At 37.8% G+C, this 25878-nt stretch overlaps 1 protein-coding gene and 1 long non-coding RNA gene across 2 annotated transcripts in view; both read left to right on the top strand.

Moving 5' to 3' along the window:
- The window catches only part of LOC136040342 (xylosyltransferase 2-like), a 189241-nt gene that overhangs the window by 14862 nt on the left and 148501 nt on the right, over nucleotides 1-25878 (top strand). The window lies entirely within an intron of this gene.
- On the top strand, nucleotides 216-25274 carry LOC136040340 (uncharacterized). Its single transcript, XR_010620689.1, has 3 exons — nucleotides 216-327; nucleotides 22655-22854; nucleotides 25080-25274. It is a non-coding gene; the product is annotated as an uncharacterized LOC136040340 (long non-coding RNA).

The raw sequence follows: 25878 nt of genomic DNA, 5'->3' as shown, positions 1-25878 counted from the left end.
ATCAATACGATTAGATAATCACTAAAATTAGTTACGATAAATGTGAACATTATAGAAGACATGTGCGGGGAGGGGGAGGATAATTCTCTTTCTATGAGTCTATTCGTCACCTCAAATTATATCCCTCCGAGATCGCTCTCTTATGAGCATGCGTGAAGATTTAAAGCGGCAAGTACGGAAGAATCGCTCACCCATGTGGGGTGACAATTTTTAGTATTCATAATGGTTTTGTTGAGTGAAGACAGGAGATGAATTTTTGTGGTGCTTAATATTTTTTTTTAACATTAAATTTGGATTGATTGGAATTTGGATATACATGACTGATGGGTAATTGAATTGTATATTTTTGGTACTTATGTATTATACCAAACACACTCAAGAATTTAAGTTAGATTGATCATGATGAAATATAACAAACATGATGAAAATATAGTAGTTTAGTTTAATTAGCATAATTTGCACTTAGGGGTAAAGTAACCTAACCCCCCCTATCTTAATGGGCAAATAAATATCTTAAATTATACAAATTCAGTGCGTTCTGTCACTTATCATTTGTCTTTGCCGCTATGAAACCGGTTTTCACAGATCTTATATTTAGGAATCTTCCCGATTGTGTTTGTTATAATACGCAAGTAGGCTACACTTTTGATGTATTGTAACAGTAGTGTTAATGTTTTGAGAAATATAGTCTCCCAGGAAGATTTTTCTTTAATGTAGGCCTAGTCAGGGTTATATACGATATGGCATGCCTATATCTAGGGGGGGATACTTGTGTATTAAAGCGACCCCACTCAAGAAGTGAAGTTAGGAAATATTAAGGATGAATATGAAATATGCCTAATATGAATGATATATAATGATATGAATTTAACACCCAATAAAATATACCTAAATATAATGAAAATTTAATACTTCAATAACCTAACAAAATTATGGAAACTGTAATAAAGAGTTATGGAAAGCAGTCCGTCCAGAATGCGCTAGCCTGTATTAAATACCTAACCAAATTTTCAACTGTATATTTTAAATGTTAAATTAAAATGTGCCTGTATAATCTAGTAGTTTATCTCACTGTTTTAAGCTAATTGTCTCCGAAGGCAGATAGACACACCGGTTCTACGCTAACAGTTAAGATCAAACTTCATGAGTGAGGTCGCTATAATACATATGTACCGGGGGGGGGGTGCACTGATTCTCACTGTGAAAAGATCGGTACAAAAGTGGGAACGGTTTAGTTTAAGTCCTTTTCTGAACTAAGTTTTAGTTTATTTGCTAATAGCCAAGGGCACATCCAGGATTTTTCTGGGAGGGGAGTGGGTGCAAAAACGCATTTATAGCCTATGCATAGCTATATAGCTATATAGAGTTTTGGTGTTTTGACGATTTACTAACTCCCCCCCTAATGTTCCCATATAGCCCTAGGCTATGTAAAAAAAAAACTAACATAAAAAACTATGAAGTTTTCATTTTCTGATACGGAGCATATTTCCATTTTCAGATTATCATGTTTCCTTTAGTAGAAGCCTAAAACTGGGGTTGTTGAGAAGGAAACATGTTATGAAAACATTTCTAGCTTCATAATATGAATGAAAATTGTAATTACCACATTTTGACTGCAATCCCGCAGTACTTCACCATTAATCCCCCTAATTTGCAAATATATAGCCTTTCTCATGTATTTTGTCTTGTGTCAATCTTGTTTTAACCCTTGTTGGCTTCCTGTAAATTGAATTAACGGCGACGAAATCAAGAAACTGAAAATCACATGGGAAGTATATAATTTGGACAATATATTTACACATCTTGGGGGGGGGGTTAAATTATAGTATAATTGTAGCCAAAATTTGGCAAGTACAATTATTCTGCAAATTATGAAGTTACAGTTTTTTCTTAACATCTTTCCTTCTCAACAGCCCCAATTCTAGGTTTATACCTCTCTATTTAACGAAGTTTAACCGTATTTTTTTTCAATCAAACATTCCGGACAATAACTCAAGATAACCTGGACGTTTAGTCGACACAGTAATTTGTTTTATAGTTAAATAAAAAAAAAAATCAACTGAAAGTAAGGAGCAACATTAGCCTAAAACGTAAAACGAACAGAAATTATTACATATATGAGGGAAGTTAATCTAAAACACCTCGCTCTTTACGCTTAAGTTTTTTATTAGTTTAAAAAACTTTTTATTGTTCTTATTAAACGACTATAGCGTGTCAGGGGTCATTCTTTAAGAATAGGGACAGAATTCAAATCGTAAAGACTTAAGCGTAAATTTTCTCAGGCTCATAATTTTTGATGGGTAGACTAAACTTTATCAAGCCTATATATTTAAAATTAACATAAGCACCCCATTATTTTTGTAAATCTATTGGTATCAAAATCCTGTTTTCTAGAGTATTGGTTACTATTGAGCCGGGTCGCTCCTAAATTACAGTTTGTTGCCACGAACTGTTTGAAACAGTTTAATCAATAGGAAGAGCAACATACAAATACATTATTAGGGCTATATATGTCTTTCAGGGGGTGTGGTGCGTAATCAGGGTAATAACTGTTATGTTGAGAAGAAGCATAAAATAAGGAATCTAATGCTATTATTTTTGTTTTATGTTCGTTTTTTATAGCTTCGGGCTATATAGATGGGGGAGAGGCTGAGGATGAATAGTCAAAAATACTAACTAAACAAAAAACATGAAAAAAGAATTAAGACAAAATAAAATGTAAAAATTTCCTTCTATCAGACTTTCTACACCACATATCCTGCCTATATTTTGGAATACGGGTAGAACTTTTTAGAATTCTTTCTCTTCTTCATTATTTTTGTTTCTCATACTTTCTCTTTGACTGCTCAATGTTGCATTTCGGGAAATTTTCTACCAGACAATTTTATGGGGGGGAGGGGATAAACCTAGGAACAATCACTGGTTCTGCTTTTTGATTTACACTTCTTTCCTTACACCACACTGCTTTTCCATTAATAAACAAAATGAAAATAAAGACATGTATTCTTTCTTAATAATACGTTTAAACCTGCTTCTTTTTTTTGCTCATTTTGGAATTTTTTTTGTATTATACCTTATAGCCAAGTGGATTGGTGCGTTGGATTTAGGATCCTGTGTCCGAGAGGGCGAGGGTTCGAATCCCATTGTACCCAATCATTTTGTTTGAGACTGGGGCCAGTGTCGTGACTCTGAAAGCTCAACCAGAGTTCATCCAGCTCTGAATGGGATAAATCTGGGGAAGGTAAACTGGAAAGATGTACGAAAGCACAGGATGGTTGACTCCATTGCACTCCCTGGCTGAAGGGCCAAGAAACGGAGATCAGTACCGTCGGTAGGGACTGGAATGTCCAATGCTACATTCTTTACCTTGTTTTTTACCCTTGTTATACCTTATTCGTACTAGTGCAGTGATTGCTCTCCTTTTACAGAAATACAATAGTTTTCCAAAAAATACCGTAAGAAACCCTATAATACAAATATTAAATGCTTATACTAACAGTACAATGCTTATATTTTCCCCCTATTCCTTCTCTATTCCCCTATATAACCTTATTCGCTCATAACGTGCAAATGTATGTGCCCATATTGAATATTCTTCATGGATTTTCCTGTTCCTTAATGCTGTCAACGACTCTTGTTTGCCGTTAAATTCGCTTGAAGAACATCGTCGACAATATCAAGCTACGAGGAAATGCATAGAGAATTTGGGCTATATATTCGCACATTAGTTGGAGATGGGAGAAAGTACAATGAGGCACTTCCAGGATTAATGTTAGTAATTCACAATTTTCAAAAATATTTTTCAGGATTTTATAGTGTTTCTTTCTGTAGAAGGAAACCACTACATGCAAGTTGATCTAATTAGAAGCTAAGTTGTGTATCTTTAGAGAAATTGTTGAAATACGACCTGCTGCTATCATAAAGCTGTAAAATTTAAATTTAACTTCAGCGTTGTGTATTATGTTTTGGTGAGATTGTCAATCAGTACCACAACAACTTAGTAACATGGGTATTCAAGAGTCTTTGGGTGTGCTAATGGAAAGCTTTATGAGTCTACTGCTCTTATGGGTACCTCTCCCAGGCGGTGCCTCTCACCTTATCCCTAGGTGGCGATAGGGTAACGCCCTACAGATATGTAGAGTACCTCAATAAGAAGCACAGACCAAGGGGAAATCTTTTCTTTGGGGTCCATAATAGAAGTTGGGTTACCTTCGCCTGGGGGCATAAATACAGATGGAGGAGGAAGAAGGCTCCTCAAATGTATGCTTAACAGGGCCCAGTGGCGTGTCCACGCGTCCCTTGAGTTACAAACATTTTTCCTGTAGTGGGTTTAATTGCATGGTGACACAAAACACCATCCTGGGAGGATCTTCTTTAGGAGGACAACTGCGGCAGGGCGTAAGATTTAGATCTATGTACAACGGCCTCTGCAAAGTGCTGCCTCGACTCTTTCGGGGTAACTGCAAGACTGGGAACCTTGCAATAACTCTATTCTCCCTTGAGGAGTGGCACCCCTTGAGGATTGGCGCCTCTTGAGGAAATTATAGCCTAGTAAACATCACAGCACTCGTCACACTGGAATGGTATTAATAATAGAATACTCATTTATAGAATACTAATTAGAATACCAATAATAGAATACTCAATTGCTCATTTTATGACTAAAAAGTTCGGGGTGTGTGTTATAGTAGTATATACCCCCCCCTTGAACTGACTGACGGAGAAACTAGGGACTCAGATGAATTTTACTTACAGTTACAGGAGCTAATAGACAAGATCCCAAGTAGAAATATGATACTTTTTCTAGGAGATTTTAACGCCCAGGCTGGTAGAAAATAGGGAGGATGGTATCTTAGCCTAGGTAAATTTGGCGTAGGAAAAGAAAACAGTAATGGCTACAGACTTTTGCAATTTTGTAGGTATAACAATCTAGTTATAACCAATACGGTGTTAGGTCATAAAACAGCCCATTTGTTGACATGGTAGTCAAGTGACGGTAAGAAAGACGGTCAAGTGAACTTAGTGGGAAGGTGTAAAGAGGGATGCTTTGAATAGATTAGGATGGAGGAGGACTGTGCGTAGCTTTTAGTTGTTAGTAGTAGTAGTAGTAGTTGCATTCAAGAGTCTGTTATCGTCCCTTTTTTTTTATTTGTCACAAAGGGCTGCACAATTGGAGTTGTAAATGGCTTAAAGAAATTGATATTTAAGAGGATGGTCACATCACAAAAATTGTTTATACCTCCTTCGCTATCCGACTCCTGGTCACCAGCTCTCCTTATGTAAACTTTAACGAAATGGTTGATTTTACCATACTTGCTCTATCTCTTCCCTTTCGCAAGGCATTTGAGGTTCTCTGAGCATTCCAAGCCTATAGACTCATTATGTAATAATGAGCTCTCGTGTCCTAGGGATCCATGTACTGTTTCCACTGCTCTGCAGATTTAGATAGCTTGCATCACTGTTAGCTTTCCACCTTCAGTGAACAATTTCTCACGAGTTCAATCATCGTTTAACCAAAAACCAACCCATCGTAAAATTTCTTGATCATCTTTTGATTTCCCAGAATCTTTTCTACTGACTCGTTCTTGATGTATTTTACGGAATCTGCTGGCTACTGGGTTTGCTGATGGCCGCTTGGAGTTTGGGGTTTGATGGCCCAATATGCTCACCAGTTTTGTCCAAGTGTAATGTCATTCTGCTTTGCTGGCTTTCTAATGGTTCTTGACGTTTACCCCCCTCCAATCCTCGAGGAAAAAGTGGAATATTCATTGGCACATAAGGGTGGGGGGGTCAAAGTATTTGGACAGTTTGAATTCAGAAAACAATTGTTACTTCATACTATGCAGAATAATCGTACATTTGTACCTAACACATTTTGCATGCAGATCTGCTATACTCCCCCCTCCTACTCCGCAAATCTATAGCCCGAACGTGTTTCTAAAGTATCGAAGAAACTAACGAAAAACTGGTTTGTTCTCGAGTTTTACACACAGCGTAAACTTGAACGAGTGGCTTAGGATATAAAAACACCAAAATTTCTAACCCTTATGGAAATTAGATAAAAACAGAACTTAAATAAAATTCTCATATTTGGAAAGTTTTTTTATGGGGGGGGTGTCCGGGGAGGGAGTAAACGCCGGCCACCGTGTTTTCTACGTTTGTGGATCAATTCAAACAACATTTCTATAAACTTCAATCATTTGCTAGCATCCAATAGCATGATGGTGATGCAATATGGCAACACCAGCTGATTTTTGCTCTGTGAATAATAGTGAATTGTGGCGGACATAGAACACTAACCAAAGAACAAAATTGGCAAATATACTAAACCAAAACTGTAGAACCAGAAAAAAGAACTTTTCCTGTGTAATATGGACCAGTGTTAGACTTCCAGAACCGCGGTTGTGAATAAAAGTGCTGCCACCTACGAGTACGAACTAATTACAGACTTTTCGAGAAAGAACCACAGATGGCATCGCAGTCATCTAAGCGGAAGAAAGACAGTCCGATTAAAGGCCAAGACAAATGCTCAGCGTGCGCGGTAGCATTAGACCCTAACTCATCTGCCCTTGAATGTGATTCTTGTGAAAATTGGCTATGTATAAAGTGTTTGGAGATGCCCCTAGCTGAGTACAATCTTTTCACAAAGATGACAAGGAGAATTGGTTGCCAGTGGGTATGCCCAGTGTGCAAACTCAGGGCACCGCAGTCGTCCAATCAAAGTAACATTGGTAACCAAGTAAAAACCCTCCTTTCCGAGTTTGAAGATCGAATCACAAAAAAGTTTGATGATTCGTTCGACTTATTTAAGGACAGTATCACAAAAGAAATAAGCGAGGCAGTAAACCCACTCAGTGATCGGATCTCCAACATTGAAAGAGACATGGCATCTAAGTGTTCTGTTGCTGATGTCGATAGCAGAATTTCTAAACTAGTCGCGGAGGGAAGAGTTGGTACTGACCTAGAGGACCAAGTCCTAAAAGTGATGAGGCAGGATAGGGACAGACAACGCAGGAAACTGAACCTCATCGCTTACGGTGTCTCACCTACAGACGATGATACAAACTTTGTGATCCAGCACCTAGCCTCAGATTATAGTCTCCCCGGCGTCAAAATTCTGAACCTGAAAAGACTCGGTGCAAACAACCCACCCACCCAGCAAGTCCCAGACCGCCCTCCCCCGATTCTTTTTAGTGTTACAGATATTGCCACCAAGGTAAAGATCTTGAAAAAATCCGTCGAGCTGAAAGCAGACATACAGTTCCACAGTGATGAGTCCCGAGAGGACAGAGCTAAACGTAAGAGCGCTACAGAGGAACTTAAAAGACGGATTGCAAACGGTGAGACTGACCTCGGAGTACGGAACGGCAAAGTCGTTTCAAAAAACGGTCAGCGAGCTCCACCCCCAGCATTGGGGGCGATGGAGCACTAGATGCACAGCCAGACGAAAGACATGTAAATAGTAGTTTAGTGTCATTTAACAGTGTATTATATAGTAGTTCCATATCAGCTCAAGAACATTCATCGGAATGCAGTTTTGAAACTGCCAAATCTGACACTAGCTGCGTTCTTTCTGTTGAATCGGAATACAACTCGCCAGATTCTTATTCAACTGACGCAGCATCTAGCGAAGCAGACGAAAGTCCGTCATCCAACGATGACGTGCTAGTTCCAGCGGGCTCAGGAAGAAGAAGAAGCAGACAGAAACAAGTGATGAAAGTGTTGTCAACAAACATTGACTCCTTGCCAAACAAGCTGAATGAGCTAAAAGTGTTGCTGGCTCACGAAGATATAGACGTTGTGTGCTTAAGTGAAATTTGCCCAAAAAACTCTCAAAATAGACTGGAGGATAGCCATATTCAGATACCAGGATACACAGTCATTTCGAATCTGGACAGACCCAATGTGAGGAGAGGAGTTGCCATATACATCAAGTCAGCCTTGAAGGTAAATAACATTGACCTTTTCACAAGTGCCAATTATTTTTGGGTAGAGTCTATCCTGGTTGAATTGACAGTAGGGTCTGAAAAGTTTAGAATTGGCGTGATTTACCGTAGCCCTTCCTCCCCCAACTCCGAAGAATCATTTCAGTATGTGGCAAATATTATAAATGAAATGACAATATGTAACCCCAAAAATGTCATCATCGCAGGAGACTTTAACATGCCGGACACCAGGTGGGTCGATGGTTTAGGCTTTACTCTTCAAAACAACTATACCAATCCAACTCTTGAAGCCTTTGCTGATAACCTGCTGGTCCAGACAGTTGAGTTCCCTACCAGACATAGAGATCATCAAACTCCATCTCTCCTTGATCTCGTTCTGTCAAACAACCCCGAAAAAATTATGTCAACAGCAAACTTACCCCCCCTTGGAGCAAGCGACCATCTTTGTATCCTGAGTGCAATAATCTTGAATCGGATACCAACCAACAAAATCAAACGAACGTTTGTTGATTACAAGAAAATACGCCAGGACCTACAAGAGATTGAATGGGAAAACTCCTTGCAACAAGACACTGAAGCATCCTGGGAGCTTTTCAAGGACATACTACTGAGTCTTGAGTTGAAGCATACGAAAACTTACTTCTCAGAACGTCCCAGAACCCTTCCGTATATGTCACCACAGCTAAAAAAAGTCATTAATAAGAAAAAGAAAGCTTGGAAAAAGTATAAAAATTGTGAGAATGCAGCCCATCTAGAGCAGTACAAAAAGGCCAGGAACAAACTGAGAAATGCGACCAGAAAACCAACCATAAGATATGAGGAGTCGATAGCACTAGAGGCAAAAACCAATCCAAAAAAGTTTTGGAGATATGTCACTTCAAACAACCCAAGCCGCAGGTCGATCCATCATTTTACCTCCAGCGATGGAACCAAAATAACCGACCCATTGGTAATGGCAGATACCCTCAATCAATGCTTCTCGTCAAATTTCTCTAAAGACCCTGGATGCCCCCCACCGGATATGCCAACCACCCACATCAAACACCCTATGCCACCGATCCAGTTCACAGCTTGTGATACTTACAAGCGCCTAAAAACTTTGGACCCATCCAAGGCAAAGGGACCCGATGGCATCCATCCTAGGTTGCTGAAGGAGACCGCAGCTGAAATAGCGGAACCCCTGACAAGAATATTCCAGATGTCAATAGCTTCCAAAACTATTCCCTCTGACTGGAAAACAGCAAATGTCATGCCAGTTTTCAAAAAAGGACAGAAAGATAAACCACAGAATTACAGACCCATCAGCCTGACTTCTGTCCCATCAAAAGTCATGGAAGGCGTCTTAAATGATGCAATCGTTGCACATCTGGAAACTAACAGCCTGTTATACGATGGACAACATGGTTTCAGGAGGGGTCGCTCTGTGGAGACAAACCTAATTCAATCATATGACATAATCACCAAGATGATTGAGGAAGGCCTTCCAGTTGACGTACTCTTGCTGGACCAAGCCAAAGCTTTCGAGAAGGTAGTACACTCGTACCTGGAAAGGAAACTAGAGTTCTATCAACTCCACCAAGATGTAAGGGAATGGATTATCCAGTTTCTCAAGGATAGAATACAGAGGGTGATGATGTATGATGAGGAGGGGAATCAAATCATGTCAAACCCAACTCCAGTGCTCAGCGGAGTTCCGCAAGGAACTAAACTGGGACCTACCCTCTTCAACATGTTCATCAATGACTCAGCCCAGTCAGTGCAAAATGACCTTAAACTGTTTGCAGACGACTCGAAATTGTTTGGCCCAGTCGCAAACAACCAACAGTGCGCAGCTCTGCAGGCAGATCTGCACACCCTCAACAACTGGTCCTCTTCCTGGTCCCTCGAGTTTAATGCTGAAAAGTGCAAAGTCCTACATCTTGGCCCTAAGAACCCAGGAATGACATATACAATGACAGATCGTACTGGGAAGCTCATAACTTTGGAAACTGTCACCGAAGAAAGAGACCTTGGGGTCATTGTTGATGACAAAATGAAATTCCATAGTCACAGCAAATACCTAGCTGCAAAAGGCAACAGGTCCCTTGGTCTCATCAGACGTAATATCACCAGTAGATCTCCCAGGACAATCAGGAAGCTATATACAGGACTGGTCAGACCGCAACTTGAGTACGGAGTCTCTCTTGCCGTTCCCCACTATGTCGTGGACAAGAAGATCCTTGAGAGCGTTCAGCGGAGGGCTACAAAACTACCAACCAAATGTAAGAACCTCTCGTACCCTGAACGCCTCAAGAAACTCAAGCTCCCAACCCTGACGTACAGGAGGAAACGCGGAGATGCAATCCTGACCCACAAGCTGCTGGAGAATGGTGTCACACCAGGGCTTTTTAATAAGTCGCTCTCTAGCCACACCCGGGGCCACACCAAGAAGCTCCAGCAACAAAGAAGCTCACGGAGAGAACGTTCCAACTTCTTCTCAACTCGTGCTGTTCCACTGTGGAATTCCCTTAGTGAAGAAACAGTTCAGTCCAAAACTGTTGACAACTTCAAAAAAGCAATTGACCGAGACTGGGTAGCGATGGAGTGGAAACTACACTGGGAGGCCAGTGGATCTACTCAACGGAACTAGACAACGCACTTCCACCTCCATCACTCAACCGGCGAATCTACAGGATGTTCACCCAACCTTATTCGCCGGCCAGTGCGATTTAAGGTAATTTAAGGTAACAAAATAAATATAAAACTCATGGTAAGGCAAATGACAATAAGCACTACAAAGCGAAGCACATAGCCGAATATGTTGCTGTCGTTATGTATGACTGGAAGAACTGTACTACGCCTGGTAGAATCAGAGATGCACGCCAAATGGTAGAAAGGGGACAACCCTTACCTTACCCGGATTACTTTTCTAAAATTCAAAATTATGGAGGTCGTATACCAATGCTTGGATTCTCAGGTGATATAAAAGGACATATTATTTTTAGTTTCCCATTAAATTTGCGTTTACTGGCAAATTAAGCTTTTATTAGGGTTCTGTTGGAATTTTAACTGGAGCTGTGTCACTTAGTTAATGTTTGACTCTTTGCTTCCTCGTTCACCATTTGGAAGAGCTGTAACGAGTTCAAATCTGCAGTGACGCTCAAAATTCATAAAGTCGGGATTTTCCCTGAGCGAAACCCGCATCAAAACGCAAAGTTAGGATACCTTTATGCCACTATTATTAAGCTCTTACGGTAAAAATTTTCTAAACTCACTTCCAGGACTTTACTCCTCTTGGGGTGCCAACTTTGATAGGGGAGTCCCCTCTCCTTAGATTTTGAAGTATACATTTTTTAGTGTTTTCATTAAAAAAAAAAAATTATGCCCCAATAGATTCTGAAAAGTACTTTTTTGTTGTCTAAATTTCGCGACTTTTTGCCTTGCATGCAGGTATACTTTTACCCAAAAGAAGAGGACGTGTCTCATCATTTCACGTGCTTAAAGAGAGCCAAACTAATATTTTTCAGCTGTGCGTAGGAATAGTGTTTTGTTGGGGGATTTTAATTCTTCGCCTGCTTCCCTCCTTATATCTCAAAATTAAACTAGCTTCAAATAGTTTCCTACAAAGTGTTTATAATGCTCTTATGTTTCATGTTTTGTTCGAAGTTGCAGCCCCCCGTTATGCCGTCCTCTAACCCAATAGAATTCGGTGTCTGAGTTGGATAAATTTTGACACTTTCTGAATTTTTTAATTTTTTAGTTATTTCACCTTTTATGATTCTTTTTAACAGAACCCTAAGATTTTTATTCTGTGGTCAGATTTAAAATTTTCACACCCAATGCTTATATATATATTTGTGCATTCTTGACATTCCTTAATTCTTCGTCCCAAAGTTCCCTTAGATTCTAACTTCTTTCAGGATACAAATTCCCAAGTAGTTCTGGAATTCTTCTTAAATTAATATATATAAAAAAGAAGATGTCAAATTTCATTCCAGAATACAATGAGAAGCTTTGTCAATGAGTCATTTTATATTTGTATTTGTGTTTTTCTGGATATCAGAGCTGCCTTGGCCTTGATACTGTGGTCGTCGGCATTTGAAAAGAATTTTTTCCCTTAGTTACAGCATGTCTAATAAAATTAGTAAATAATATAGGGTTATTCTCGATAACAGAATGGAAGTCGAACCCCCTCCTCCTTTACTCAAACAGAAAAATATGTATACTGCAAATAAAAGTGGATATTCTGCAACATAGCATGCTGTTGTTGATGAAACCTATTAACTAGGTATGTCAACTTCAGCAATCATGGCTTCCTCCTGATTGTCGCATTAGGCGGGGGGGGCATTTCAGTGCTTAAGTATTATACGAGAATCACTCGAGAATTTGGATTGTGAATTGGGGACATTACCCGCTTTTCACGGTGTTAATACCAGACAATTAGCTTCGGGTCTCTGGGAAAATACATAGTAGCCACATTTTAAATAAATATTTAGTTAGTATTTTGTTAGGTTAGTTTAGGTTATATATTTAATATAACGCGCTCCAGGCGGCCGCCTTTCATAATTCTTTGTTGTAGCTTTCACAATTTTGCTAAAAAAAAGTAATATATTTTCATCATAATTTGTTATATTTCATTGGCATTAACAAACTTCACTTCTCGAGTGCTTTGCTCAGAGGGTACCCCTTACCTCAAAATTCAAAAATTGGCTAAAAATCATATCTATATCATAGGTTATATAACGGGTTAAATGCTCATAGGAAAAAACTTCGAAATTTTTAAATCGGCTGAACATTCTGCAGTTCGGTAGGCTCATAGAAAAGATTTTTTGTGGGGGAAGGGTGTTGGTAACAGAGATTTTTGGGGTATATTGAATAAGAATTGTTCGGGAATTAAAATAATTAGGATATCTTAAGAGGGGTGGGCCCGATCCTCTTTTTACACACGTCTCAAGCTTAGGACCTAAGCAGCAAAGAACGATAAAAAGTAAAACAAATACTCAAAAACAAAGCCTACTCTCCCTATGACAAAATTAAAGTAAAAAATTCAATCAAAACGGTACTTATACATATTATACCTAGAAGACCGAAGACACCTTTACCATGAGAAGACCATATTATACCAATAAGTTTCCTGAGTGCACGGTCTGTGAAAACTGGTTTCATAGCCACAAAGGCATATCAGGTGACAGAATGCATTGAGTTTTTTCAATTTGAGCTATATATTTTTGCAGTTTTTTGAGAAAGAGACGTATATCAGAAACCACAGTTTCGAGAAAAACGGGGTTCAAAATTCTAGAAACTTCACTTCACTGGAGAGCAAATAAGCCTGTAGTAAAGGCTTTTAAACTTAATTTGGGGTTTTTGATACTTCAGAAGTCATTTTGCGGCTTTTCAAATATATCCGAATTTTGGAAGCTGCCCATTTGGTCTTTACGTGTCTTTCACTAGAAACTTGAGAAACATCCGCCCTTCTGAACGAACGAAAATTGGATATACGTCTTTTCAGTTTTCTGGTCAGTTTGATACAAGTCTTTTGCTTATACGTTCAGTTGGATATACGTCTGTTCACGCGAGTATGGCAAGGCTGAATACACAACAAGTTGCTGAAGAGCCAAGTGATGGACAACGTGTTTATTTCGGGTAAAAAAGATAAAAAAAAACTGAATGGCAGTACAATCGTTCAATTTACGTAAAGCATTTTTGAAAGCCAATCGCTTCCCACATAAGATATTATTAGAGGTTTTATTAGGTTGCAAAATATGATTTTGTTGATTGATATACAAGCGATCAGAATTAACAAGTTCATTGTAAATGGGGCTAGATAATTACTAATATAAAATGTATTTTTTCAAGTGAAGGATTTTACACCCACTAGGAATTTATTTCGTGGAATGTGTCGTCCTGGAGCTAGTGCCCCGCCTGGATATTGTTTCTAAACTCCTTATTATCAGCGAAGGGACTAAACCCTTGGCAGAAGTGATACTGTTTGATCTACAAGTTTCTTTTCTTTTTTGACTATTTTTTGTTTAATAGATGTTTTGCTACCAGTTCGAACGCCTTGAGTCAACTCAGCATCACAATTTCCTTTTGTTTATTTAAATGGCTGTCGTAGCAATAAAAATTAGCATAATAAAAACAGAAATCATATACACCAAGTGACGTTTGCCTAGTGTGAGGGAACTGTGCCAAGCATTAGATGGACTATGTCACGCAAAGGTGAAATTGTATGGCAAATGTGGTACTCCAACCGTGCACCAGGTGGTAGAAAGTGAGTGACCCCTTGGCTTCTATGATCATCATGAAAACAAAAAATGTAGTGTCCTGTTAAATGCACTAACGAAAGAGGGCGCGAAGGAGTTTGCAAATCGGTTCGTACCGCACGTTTTGATAACAATGTATTCTTCAAATGAATCTGATTTTTATGCTAATTCAAAGTACGCGAAACTTATTAAATTTAAACTTAGTTAAGAAGAAGTAAATTAAGTTAAGTCAAAGAAAATTAAAAATGGAAAGAACTTAGTCTCCAAAAATTGGAAATTTTTGATTTTTCTCGAGAAGAAAGTAAGTTCACGGACACGTTCGTGTTTTTACCACGCTGTGGTGTGCTCAGAGTACCCCTAAAGATGTAGCCCAGACGTAAATAACGGCTGTTATAAACTGTTTGGACACTAATACTAACAATTTTAAAACAAAAATGGCTGCAGAACAGCGAACAATGAAAGGTCATTGGATCATTCTTGGAAGGGGGTTCTTATAGCCTCAAAAAAAATTTATATGCCATAATTTCCGTGAAAGTTCTTTCAAATTAATAGGAATAAGATAGTTTGTCCCTTTCCCCCTCCATTTGGAGGAATATTTTTGGGGTAAAGGAGCTATATAAATGCTGAAGGTTTATAATATTTCCTCTCTTTCTGTGGATTAAATTAAAAAAAAATCTGTTTTTTTTTAACTGCAAGTAAAGAGCGACATTAAAACTTAAAACGAACAGAAATTGTTCCGTATATGAAAGAGGTTGTTTTCTCCTCAACGCCTCCGTAACTCCGTAACGGTTGAGGACTTTAGACGGTCAAGAACTCTTAGTCCCCATGCCCTAGAACTATATCTAGATGGACAAGCTCTTGCATTCCCAAAAAGTAACTGCTGCCTTTAAGTAAATTATTTGAATTGATACCAGAGATTGACTTCTACCAGTATATCCACTCACCTTCATCGGAGGAGCCCTCTCTCCTTATTTTTTCACGATTTCCTGAGGTGAAAAGACACATACGTCGGCTTGCGTCTCGCCTTCAAGCTCCCGTGTGAACGTCTGGAACTTAATACTCAAGAAACAGCTCTGATCAATTATGCACTGGACTATCGCCTCAAGGTCAATTGTCAACTCAAGGTGTTATAGCAATATATCACGAAGTTTGACGTACCTGGTTTAGCCGATTCTAGTTAGTTGTCCTCGTAAGTGTCCTCACAACTTATTATGAAAGGTGAATCGTGGAACGGCTTTGAACGAGTTAATGCTTTAGAAAACCTGAATTCTTGAAATTTTTGATGGTAAAATGGTAAGTATACTTACTTAACCTGAATTTTTGACAAACATTACGAATCCTGAAATGCCTTAAACTTACCTCTCCAAACGGCTTCCAAAACTAGACAGTGGTGCCAATTCATGAGAGTTCGGGATGGTGAATTCTTTTTCTTTTTTTTGTATGTATTTTGGGGGCCAAAATTATAGTTTTGTTTTCGTTGTTTTCAATAAAAAATCTATAATTTGGTATTTTTAATGAAAGCATCCCAAAATAAGATATTTGAAAGAAAATCCATGTGAAGGCACGGGCCCCCTCCCCCACTCATATGCCGACAATGTCCTGACGCTTAAATGGGTTTTATTGATTTTTTTATATTGTTTTTATCCCAAAATGGATTTTATCTTTAAATGGCTTTTATGTTTTTTCTCATCTAGGATCGTTTGTTACAAAATAAATTTCGTGCTCTTAAGCTTCACAGCTCCTCTCCATATTGCCATTTAAGTCTACGATTACTGACATACTTGTAAGGGGAGGAGCAAGACACAAATACCAAACAACTTAAATCTTAAACTAAATTGGAATATCTTCTACAGTCCCAATACAAGGACATTTTAATAATGGCACCTGCCGTAGAAAAAATTACGAGTGAATTGCTAAACTGGTTAAGATACTGACACTAATTTGTCCTTCTTCCCGATGTTATCTACTGAGTTTGATGAAGGTGGATAGAATATCCTGCTATCTCCTTAGAAGGGCGTAGCAAGGAAGAATCGTCCGGAACGCAATATCAATAGAAAATGGTGATCTCTAAGGGTTTTATTCTTAATAAACTCAGGAGCAGATTCTTAACGAATAAATTTGTTGATTTCGGTGACTATCCGCTCTATCATTAGATTGTGTCTTCTTCTTCTTCTTCTTATGTTTATGAGGTCTGTGGATCAGTATGATGTCCAATCACCTCTTAGACAATACAGGAAAAACTCCACTGATTATTGGAAGCTTCTGGCAATATTCCTAGAAAAAAATCTGCCGGTTGACAACAAGCAACGTGCTGCTAGTAATAATGGCGTCTTTTCAGGATTGATTTTTTTTTTTTTTTTTTTTTTTTTTTTTTTTTTTTTGCTCGTGTGAATATTTAAAATTATGCAGATACGTCATTTTGATACGACTGACAAAACAGATCTTATGCTTAAACTAAGTAGCCTACAACAAAACTGTTTTCAGCTTCACAGCTTTGTTCATTTCCAGTTTGTGGGGTTGCAGGGATCTGAAAATAAACCTACATTTCCTAAGTTTGAAAAAAAAAAACCTTTCTTCTCTGGTTTCTCTGGGCTTTAATTCCTTTTTATCCGACTGGCTAGGGATGTTTAGGCGAGTATTAGGGACATATTCATATTCAGCATATATTTATCCATGTAGATTTATTTTTGTAAAATAAGATATATCTATTTTAAGGGCTATTTATATTCTAGCTTGAATTATAGATTTCCTGAAACTATAATGTCTTTCTCAATTTTATGTGTGATGATGAAATACTTATGACCAACAAAGGTATGTAGATAGGGATATATAACTGGTATAGAAACTGGGAAACCCTCCCCTGGGGGTCATAATTTCAGGTGGAGGAGGAAGAAGGCCCCTCAAATGTACACTCAGCAGGGCCAAATGCCGTGTTCACGCGTCAGATGAGTTACAAACCTTCTCCCAGCAATGGGTTAAATTGCATGGTGAAGCAGAACACCATCGTGAGAGGATCCTCTATAGGAGGACAACTGCGGCAGGGCGTAAGATCCAGATTTATGGACAACGGCCTCTGTAAAGGGCTGCCTCGACCCTTTCGGGGTACCTGCAAGACTGGGAAACTTGCGGTCAATTTTTCCCACTTGAGGAGTGGCGCCCCTCGAGGAAATTATAGCCTAGTAAACAACACAGCACTCGTACGGGATTCTGATTATTGGATAATTTTCTGGGCTTGGTTTGTTTTGATGGGCGTTTTCGGGCTGAAAAACCTCTTCCTAGCTGATTTATCTACTATGGGCTGCCTCCCCGTAGTAGCATAATATTTGTAGGCATGAATATATAATGAGTCGGAGGTAATAGGCTTGGGACTGTCTGTGCAGGATTTCGACTCTTGTTGATAGAAGAGCATCGCCAAGTGCTGAAAACCATGTTGTGACCAAGATGGGCCCAGGATTGCACAAAGCCTCCAACTTACTGGAGGTCCCAGGGACTTCTTGCTGTCCGGTTCTAAGCCGGCTTAAGCGCTTCGGTGTAGACTTGAGAAGATATGTTGGTCCCCGTCCTGCACTGGTATCCGGGATCATTGCTTTTCTTGAGGCCAAAATAATTTCAAAGATTTAAAGAACATGAAAATTGGAACTTGGAATGTTACGACGTTAAAAAATGACTATCGCATCGACATTTTGACTGACGAATTCAGACGGTTTGAACTGGATTTATTAGGAGTTTCAGAAACTCATATCCCAGGGATAGGAAGCATGAAATTAGGTGACATAGAATTTGTTTACTCAGGCAGGAAGGATGGGGTACATAGACAGGGAGTAGGGCTCATGATGAATAAGGAAGCTGCTAAGTCTTGTTTAGGCTGGGAAGGTATTAATAATAGAATACTAATTGCTCATTTTATGACTAAAAAGTTTAGGGTATCAGTTATAGTAGTATATGCCCCCATTGAACCAACTGATGGAGATACTAGTGACTCAGATGAATTTTACTTACAGTTACAGGAGCAAATAGACAGGGTACCAGGTAGAAATATGGTGTTTTTGCTAGGAGATTTTAATGCCCAGGTTGGTAGAAATAGGGATAGATGGTATCCTAGCCTAGGTAATTTTGGTGTAGGAAAAGAAAACAGTAATGGCTATAGGCTTTTGCAATTTTGTAGGTATAACAACCTAGTTATAACCAATACGGTGTTTGGTCACAAAATGGCCCATAAGTTGACATGGTATTCACGTGATGGTAAGACAGCAAACCTTATTGATTATGTTATTGTAAACAGAAGACTAGCAGGATCAATACAAGATACTAGGGTGTATAGGAGTGCCGTTATTGATGTTAAAAGTAAAGATCACCATCTAGTAGTGTCTAAGGTTAATTTAAAGCTGAAATTTCGGAAGAGTAACTCCCTCCCGGAAAGTTATGATGTTGGTAGACTTCAGGATGAAAATTTGAAAAAAAAATTCCAGGAACAGTTGAGTACTAAACTTGAGGGTTTAAAATTTGACAATGTGGAAGATGGATGGAATAATTTCAGAAAAACAATTTGTGAAGTTGCTGATGGTGTCCTAGGGAAGAGTGCTAAGACAGCAACTAGGAATATTAGTGAAAAAGCTTTAGGTTTAATAGAGAGTAGAAGGGGTTTGTATAAGAATTATCTGAGCGATAGGTCGTATGAAAACAAAAGGAATGTAAAGAAAGTGGAGAAAGCATTAAAATATGAACTAAGGAGATGTGAAATGGAGGCGATGGATAAAATTGCTGAGGATCTGGAAGATGCGGCTAGACGGCATAATAGTAAAATATTATACTGGCATGTTAATAAATTGAAAGGGAGTAGCCGATCCGGACTAGTCCCAGTTAAAGATAGAAATGGGGCCACAATTAGTGATAAGGAAAAAGTTAAAGAAAGATGGGTGGAACATTTTGAGAATGTGCTAAACCGAGATGCAGTTGCAGGAAAAGATATAGATGAAAATGAAAAAGTTTGTGATACCTTGGATGTGAAGGAAGATTTGTTTAGTGAGGAAGAATTAGCGACAGTACTAGAAGGATTAAAAAATAATAAGGCCCCAGGTGCTGATAGTATGATTAATGAGTTCCTTAAATATGGTGGCTCTGAGGTTAGGAATAAGCTACTGAAGATTATGAACATGATTTTTGAAAAAGGGGAAGTACCCAATGATTTTAGGAAAACCTTAATTAAACCACTGTATAAGAAAGGTGATAAGAGTGAATGTCGGAATTATCGAGGCATTAGTCTGGTCTCTGTAGGTAGCAAATTACTGAGTAATATGATACTTTTTAGACTGAGACATGCTGTAGACAAAGTTTTAAGGGAAGAACAATGCGGTTTTAGAAAAGGTAGAGGATGTGTCGACCATGTTTTCACTCTTAGGTTAATAATTGAGAAGTCCCTTCGTTGTCAAACACCTTTGATCCTTAGTTTTATCGATTATGAGCAAGCTTTCGATTCTGTTGATAGAACAGCGTTAACAAAGGTCTTATCGTTATATGGTATACCAGAAAAATACATTAAAGTGATTTGCGCTATGTACGAGAATAATACTGCTGCGGTTAAGGTAGGAAATGAGATTAGCAACTGGTTTTGTATTAAATCAGGAGTTAAGCAGGGTTGTGTTCTATCCCCCTTTATATGGATCATTTTGATGGACTTCGTCTTAAGGAGCACAGGAAAGGCAATTGGAGACCATGGAATCAAATGGGGAGGAAGAACGCTCCTGGACTTAGATTATGCTGATGATTTAAGCATATTAGATGAAAGTGTGAGCAAAATGAATGAATTTTTAGAGGTTTTACGAGTTCAGGGTGCTAAAATAGGCTTGAAAGTTAATGTTAAGAAGACTAAGTCACTAAGGTTAGGAATAAGTGAAGATGAACAGGTGACCTTAGGTAACGAAAAGATTGATCAGGTTGGGAGCTTCAGTTACCTTGGTAGTATTATTAGTAAAGATGGTGGGAGCAGTGAAGATGTTAAAAGTAGAATAGCTAAAGCTCAGGGTGTTTTTTCACAGTTAAAAAAAGTTTGGAAGAATAGAAAGATAAGCCTACAAACCAAGATTAGAATATTGGAAGCTACAGTGATGACAGTGGTCAAATATGGCTCTGAAGCATGGACACTCCGAAAAGCAGATGAAAATTTACTAGATGTTTTCCAGAGAAATTGCCTACGGATTGTTCTGGGTACCCGGCTGACTGACCGTATTTCAAACAGTAGGTTGTACGAAAAGTGTGGTTCAATCCCGCTTTCTGGGGCTATAATGAAAGAAAGGTTGAGATGGCTAGGCCACGTTCTACGGATGAAGGATGACAGATTACCGAAGATTGTCCTTTTTGGCCAACCGTCTGGGGCTACACGGAAAGCAGGTCGTCCTTGTCTGGGTTGGGAGGATGTCATAAATAAGGATTTAAAGGAAATGGGAACTTCCTGGGAGGGTGTAAAGAGGGAGGCTTTGAATAGATTAGGTTGGAGGAGGAGCGTGCGTAGCTGTGTTGGCCTCAAGCGGCTTGGTGTTGCAGTGAGTTATTAGTAGTAGTATTAGTCTCTTTGCTTACTTTGTTACTATTGGTAAATAAAGAAATTAATCGATTAAATCACAATTTTGTGGATTATGGTTGCAGCTACCTCTTGAAATCCTTTGCCCGTGAGGATAGGGGCTCCGGTCTTGATGTCGCTAGCTACTTGGTTTAGAACGAGTATCATTGGCGTGACTCAGCAAGCTCAGCTAGAGTCGAGCAAGTTATAAATCGTAGAACTCTTGGGAAGGTAAGCAATAAATGTGTGTGAAAGCAGAGGATGGTTGACCCCGACCCCCCCCCCCCCCTATTGTACTTCCTGGCTGAAGGACCATGAAACAGAGATCAGCGGTGCTGGGGGATTTTAGTGTCCAGTGCTGTATTTTCTTGTACTATTTATAGTTGCAGCAGCAGCTTCAGCCTAGTAAAGAGCGAACCCAAGCCCATAGTAACCAAAAGTAAAAAAAAAACACGTTTTGAAATAATAGCTGGCTTTTGAGAAACAATTGTAATTTGTTGCTGGTTAAGGGATGGTTACTTTTATCTCGATCATTATTAAAAGTAAAATATTACTCTTAAAATCAATTTATAGAACTTTTGAAAAATAAAATGAAAGGCCCGGAAAGTTGTGTTGGGTCAAATTGTAAAGTCTAACATCTTCATTCTCCAAAACCCTTTTCAGGAAACGTGCAACGCCCTGGCTTTAACAGCAAGAAAAATCGCTTTTTTGCATGGGTAGCCCTGATATCCTCTCTTTTTTTTTCTTTTTTTTTTCACTGCAAATGGGGTAATAGAATTTCACACAAAGAACTCATTTTATTTTCTTGTCAAGGGTATTCAAATACCATGGAACCCTATTACTTTATGTTCTTTATTCTGAAGCCTGAATCTAGGTTTGGAATTCTTAAATGCTTTAAATACATCAGATAGTATTTTTTTGTTGTGGCTACAAAGTGCGTTAAAGCTTCTGTTTTTTTTTACCATACCAGGATGCTTATATCCTTAAAAGGGGATACTTGCCAATTACTAAATTGTTACGTATAGATTACTAAATATTGATTATAGATGGCTGCTGAAGCGTTTTGTCCGTTAATGAATCGTTGCCTATTACAGTGTAGTTTAATAGATTGTATTTGGTATACAAAAGACCAAGAAAATGAAATTTAATTGCTTGAAACGGTCAAGTGAATACTTGTATCTTAAAAAATCAGTAATTCATTTTAAATAAAAAGAACTTCTACATGCAGCGTTGCAAATTTGGTTGCAAAAAAAAAAATAATCTGTGGGCGAAAAATTAGTAAAATAGCATCAAACAAGAAAAATTAGTAAAATAGCATCAAACAAGGTGTTAACTTTCTTTTGAAGGATTAGTTTTCTATGGAAATCAATCGATTATTAATGTTTGAATTTGTATACAAGAAAAACACATGTCAATCTTCACTAATTAGTTTTGCTTGTACATTTTTTACTACTAAACGCAGCAATATAGACAAAAATGTGGTACTGTCCTAATTGTTTTTTTTTTACAGATAAAAGAAATATCTTAAAAAACAACCATTTTAAATTACAAATAGACTTAAGATAGCCCCAGGAGACAAAGGATGTTTCATTTTTGTGTCTTTAGTACTTTAAAGAATAAATTAGCAGTTGTTTTTTATTTTAATCTGAATAAGCGTTACAAATTTAGTGAAGTTGAATTATTAGGTCTAGGTCTCCCCATCGTCAAATAAGACGTTTTTCTCCTGCACGATATTCAAGTCCACGTTCAAGTAGACAATCTCCATACAGTGGCAGTCCTTGCCGTTTGACCTCTATCAAACAACTACGTAGCATCGGTCCAGATTATAGCCCATCACTTAAGTTGCCAAGTCGATAAAGCAAGAATCCTCTGCGCTATGTTCATCGATCTTGAAGTCGTTCTCTTTTCAGAAGAATTGAATTAACTTCAAGACGAAGTTCACCAGATTGAGATACAATATCCCTTAGATCAAGTGGCACAGATGTGGGAAAAGATATTGGTGCAACCAGAGATGAGGAACGGATTGAAGAGGAACGTCAAGCAAGATTGACGGAGGAAGTTCAACTTGGTAGAAGTCGTTGTACCAATTAAGAGAAAAATCATTTTAAAAGTAAGCTGTAGATTTATATTCAAGTACAGTTGGTTTTAGAGGGGTCTTTTTTGAGCTTGAAAGAAACTTATTTTAACTTGACCTTGACATAGCTTGCTTAAAAATGAGGATTCCAAAGTCTTTTAGGGTCTCCCTGACTTTCGACATTGAATGATTTTTAGGAAAGGTATGTTCTTCTGTGTTAGTTTTTCAGGGAATTTGAGTTTTAAATGATCAGTTTCAGACAGATCGTGGTAACGATCTGTAGTAAGGAGCGACCCAGCTCAATAGTAACCGAAACTAAAAAAAAATGTAATTTTGATACCAATAGTTACATCAAAAGAATTGCATGTTAATGCTGATTTTAAATATATAAGTTTCATCAAGATTAGTCGTATGCATCAAAAGTTACGAGCCTGAGAAAATTTGCCTCATTTTAGAAAATAGGGGGAAATTCTATTTTCCTATTTTCGATGGGGCTTAACCTTAAACATCGAGAAATGAGCACGATTTTTTTATTCTTTTCAAACTATACAATTTTTGTGTATTTTTTCTGCATACTAACCTACCCCCAATTCATTTGTAATCAATAAGAGATTTTTTTTTTAAGAAAATTGACTATTTTAAAAATTTTAGGTTGTAGTGAACCGATTGATAAACTACTAATGAGTAACCTAAAAATAAATTTTGTCCAATTAAACCTAGATATTGAAATCTCAATATTTTAAATCATAGCTGCTATTCTTTTGCATATCTGTCGTGTAGTTCTGCGCCTGTTCCCCTGCGAAATATGTTTTGCAACAAGCCTACTGCTGTAACTTAGGCTCATACCACACGCTACTTATACCTTTGAAGTCAATAGTTCAAGGTATATCCATTTGCTGAGCCAGATTTATGACAGTACTTGGACTTTTTCTTAAAGTGTGACCTAACTTGATTGTGTGATCAATTTGTATTGACAGGAATATTTTCCTATTTTGTCCTGTTATCCACCCATCGTCAACACATTTTACAGTCCATAAAAAAAGGCGAAACAAGGTTAAAAAAATCCAATTATGTAAATAGATGCAGTAAACCCATTGCAAATTGAAAAAAAATATAATTAAGGCAAGGCCATACCTAGGGGGTTTACCAGGTTTGAATCCCTCCTTACCCTCCAAAAACGTTTTATCGGAGTTTTGAAAAGGTAAAAACAATTTATATAACCAAATTTTTGATGCGTTTTGTAAGATTTTTTTGCACCCTCCCCCCGATCAAAAATCTTGGAAGCAGCACTTGAATTTAATAGATGAGTAGAGGTGAATTCTGGCTTTCGAATGATATCAAAATTGTCGCCTTGTATTAAAACTGCTGGACTTTAGGAAAATAACCTACTTAAAAGCAGGACACATAACTTACTAAATTACCTACCAAAGACGTGGGACATAGAAGAGAAAATAAACATTGCATTAAAGGTATCAAGGTCATGCCTGTACATTACCTTAAATCTTATCAATAGAGAAGACACCACAAACTACGCTTTATTAAAAACTATAAGTCCCTTCTGTATTTGCGCCAAATTGATTAAATTTCTAGCCACGCTTCGTTTTTTATATATTTTTTATATTGATAATTTCTTTAATTGGAAATTAGCTACTGAAAAAACTGAAGTATCTGGAATTTCCTACTACCTGAAGAATTTAAACACATTGGTTGCAAACATAAGCTTTGAGGAAGTGCAGTTTTAAGTGAGTTGATGAGATGATCAAAATGATTGATTTGGCTGTGTTTTGAACAAGGACTTGGAAGTAATGTTTGTGAAGTATCCCCCCCCCTCACTGCTCAGGAAACTATTTTTTATACAATAAAAAAAGTTCCTAATCCATTCTTCACAATTTTGTTTGTAGAGTCCAGATGGTTAAGCTAAGAATGATTTACTACTAGAGTTATTGAAAGCAAATGTAAATGTGGTATATGCGGTACACCTTTGCTTTTGTTTGCAATATTTCTGGATAAAAAAAATTCAAGTTTATCAATAGATCCATATTTAAAGTGAGTAAACAACGTAACCTTTTCAGATAGAATGTAAAGTTTTTCCGGCATATTTCATGACCAAAATGATGATTGGAGTTATAAAATTCTCACTAAGACTTCATTAAAAAAAAATCCTTGAACCTGAAATTCTGAACCATAATCATGGTTCCTGAACCATATCCTGAACCATAATAAATATCATGAACCATGACTTGATTTTTTTTTTCTCTTAGCTTTAACGTCATCAGAAAAGAAAAAGGAGACAACAAGTAATAGCGATGCGTCTGATAAAGAAAATGAAGTGAAGAAAAAATCAAGAAATAAAAAGGACAAAAAAGAAAAAGAAGAAGGAAAAGAAAATAAGGAAGAAAAAGAAGAGGAAGTCCACAACTGAATCAGAGAGTGAAGAAGATGAAGAAAATAATTCGCCAAAACTCAAGGATAAAAAATTGAAGAAGGCTTTGTCTGCAATAGGTATATTTGATTTATATAATATTTATTTTTAATATACTCAGACAGCATGTGTTTCCACCAAGTTCTTGTCTTCAACGCCACCTTTAAGGGTTTGTTTCTAGGTGCTTGAAATAGTTGATGCAATTCGCCCTGCGGTAGCAAAAATTGCGTATCCGCACGTTTTAAACTTCGAAAAAAACTTACTTGAAAAAATTGACTGTTTTCGAACTGAATATACATTCAGTATATTCATGGAATGTGAAAAAAACGAAGTTTGAAGCTGCCCGTGCGGGAATTTGTTGGTACAATTTTTGTCCAGTTGGATAAAATTTACTAGTTCAAACGAAAAATGGATACAACATTTTTGCCCGTCGTTTCTGCTGCAGAGATAGTTATGATGAAAGTGCTGGACAGCACTTAGGCTCCTTTTCCACTTTCTTATGATCATTTTTGGGTCAAGTTTCTAAGGAATAGCTAAGGCTCATATATGAGCTCAATCACGGTGTTGTTACCTTTTTGCACTACTTTTAACGTTTAAAACTGAATTTCGATCGAAAATGACTGTAAAGCGACTGAAAA

Source organism: Artemia franciscana, chromosome 20 (genome assembly GCF_032884065.1).
Source record: "Artemia franciscana chromosome 20, ASM3288406v1, whole genome shotgun sequence".
NCBI classification, from domain to species: domain Eukaryota; kingdom Metazoa; phylum Arthropoda; class Branchiopoda; order Anostraca; family Artemiidae; genus Artemia; species Artemia franciscana.
This window is presented reverse-complemented; position numbering and strand designations above follow the sequence as displayed.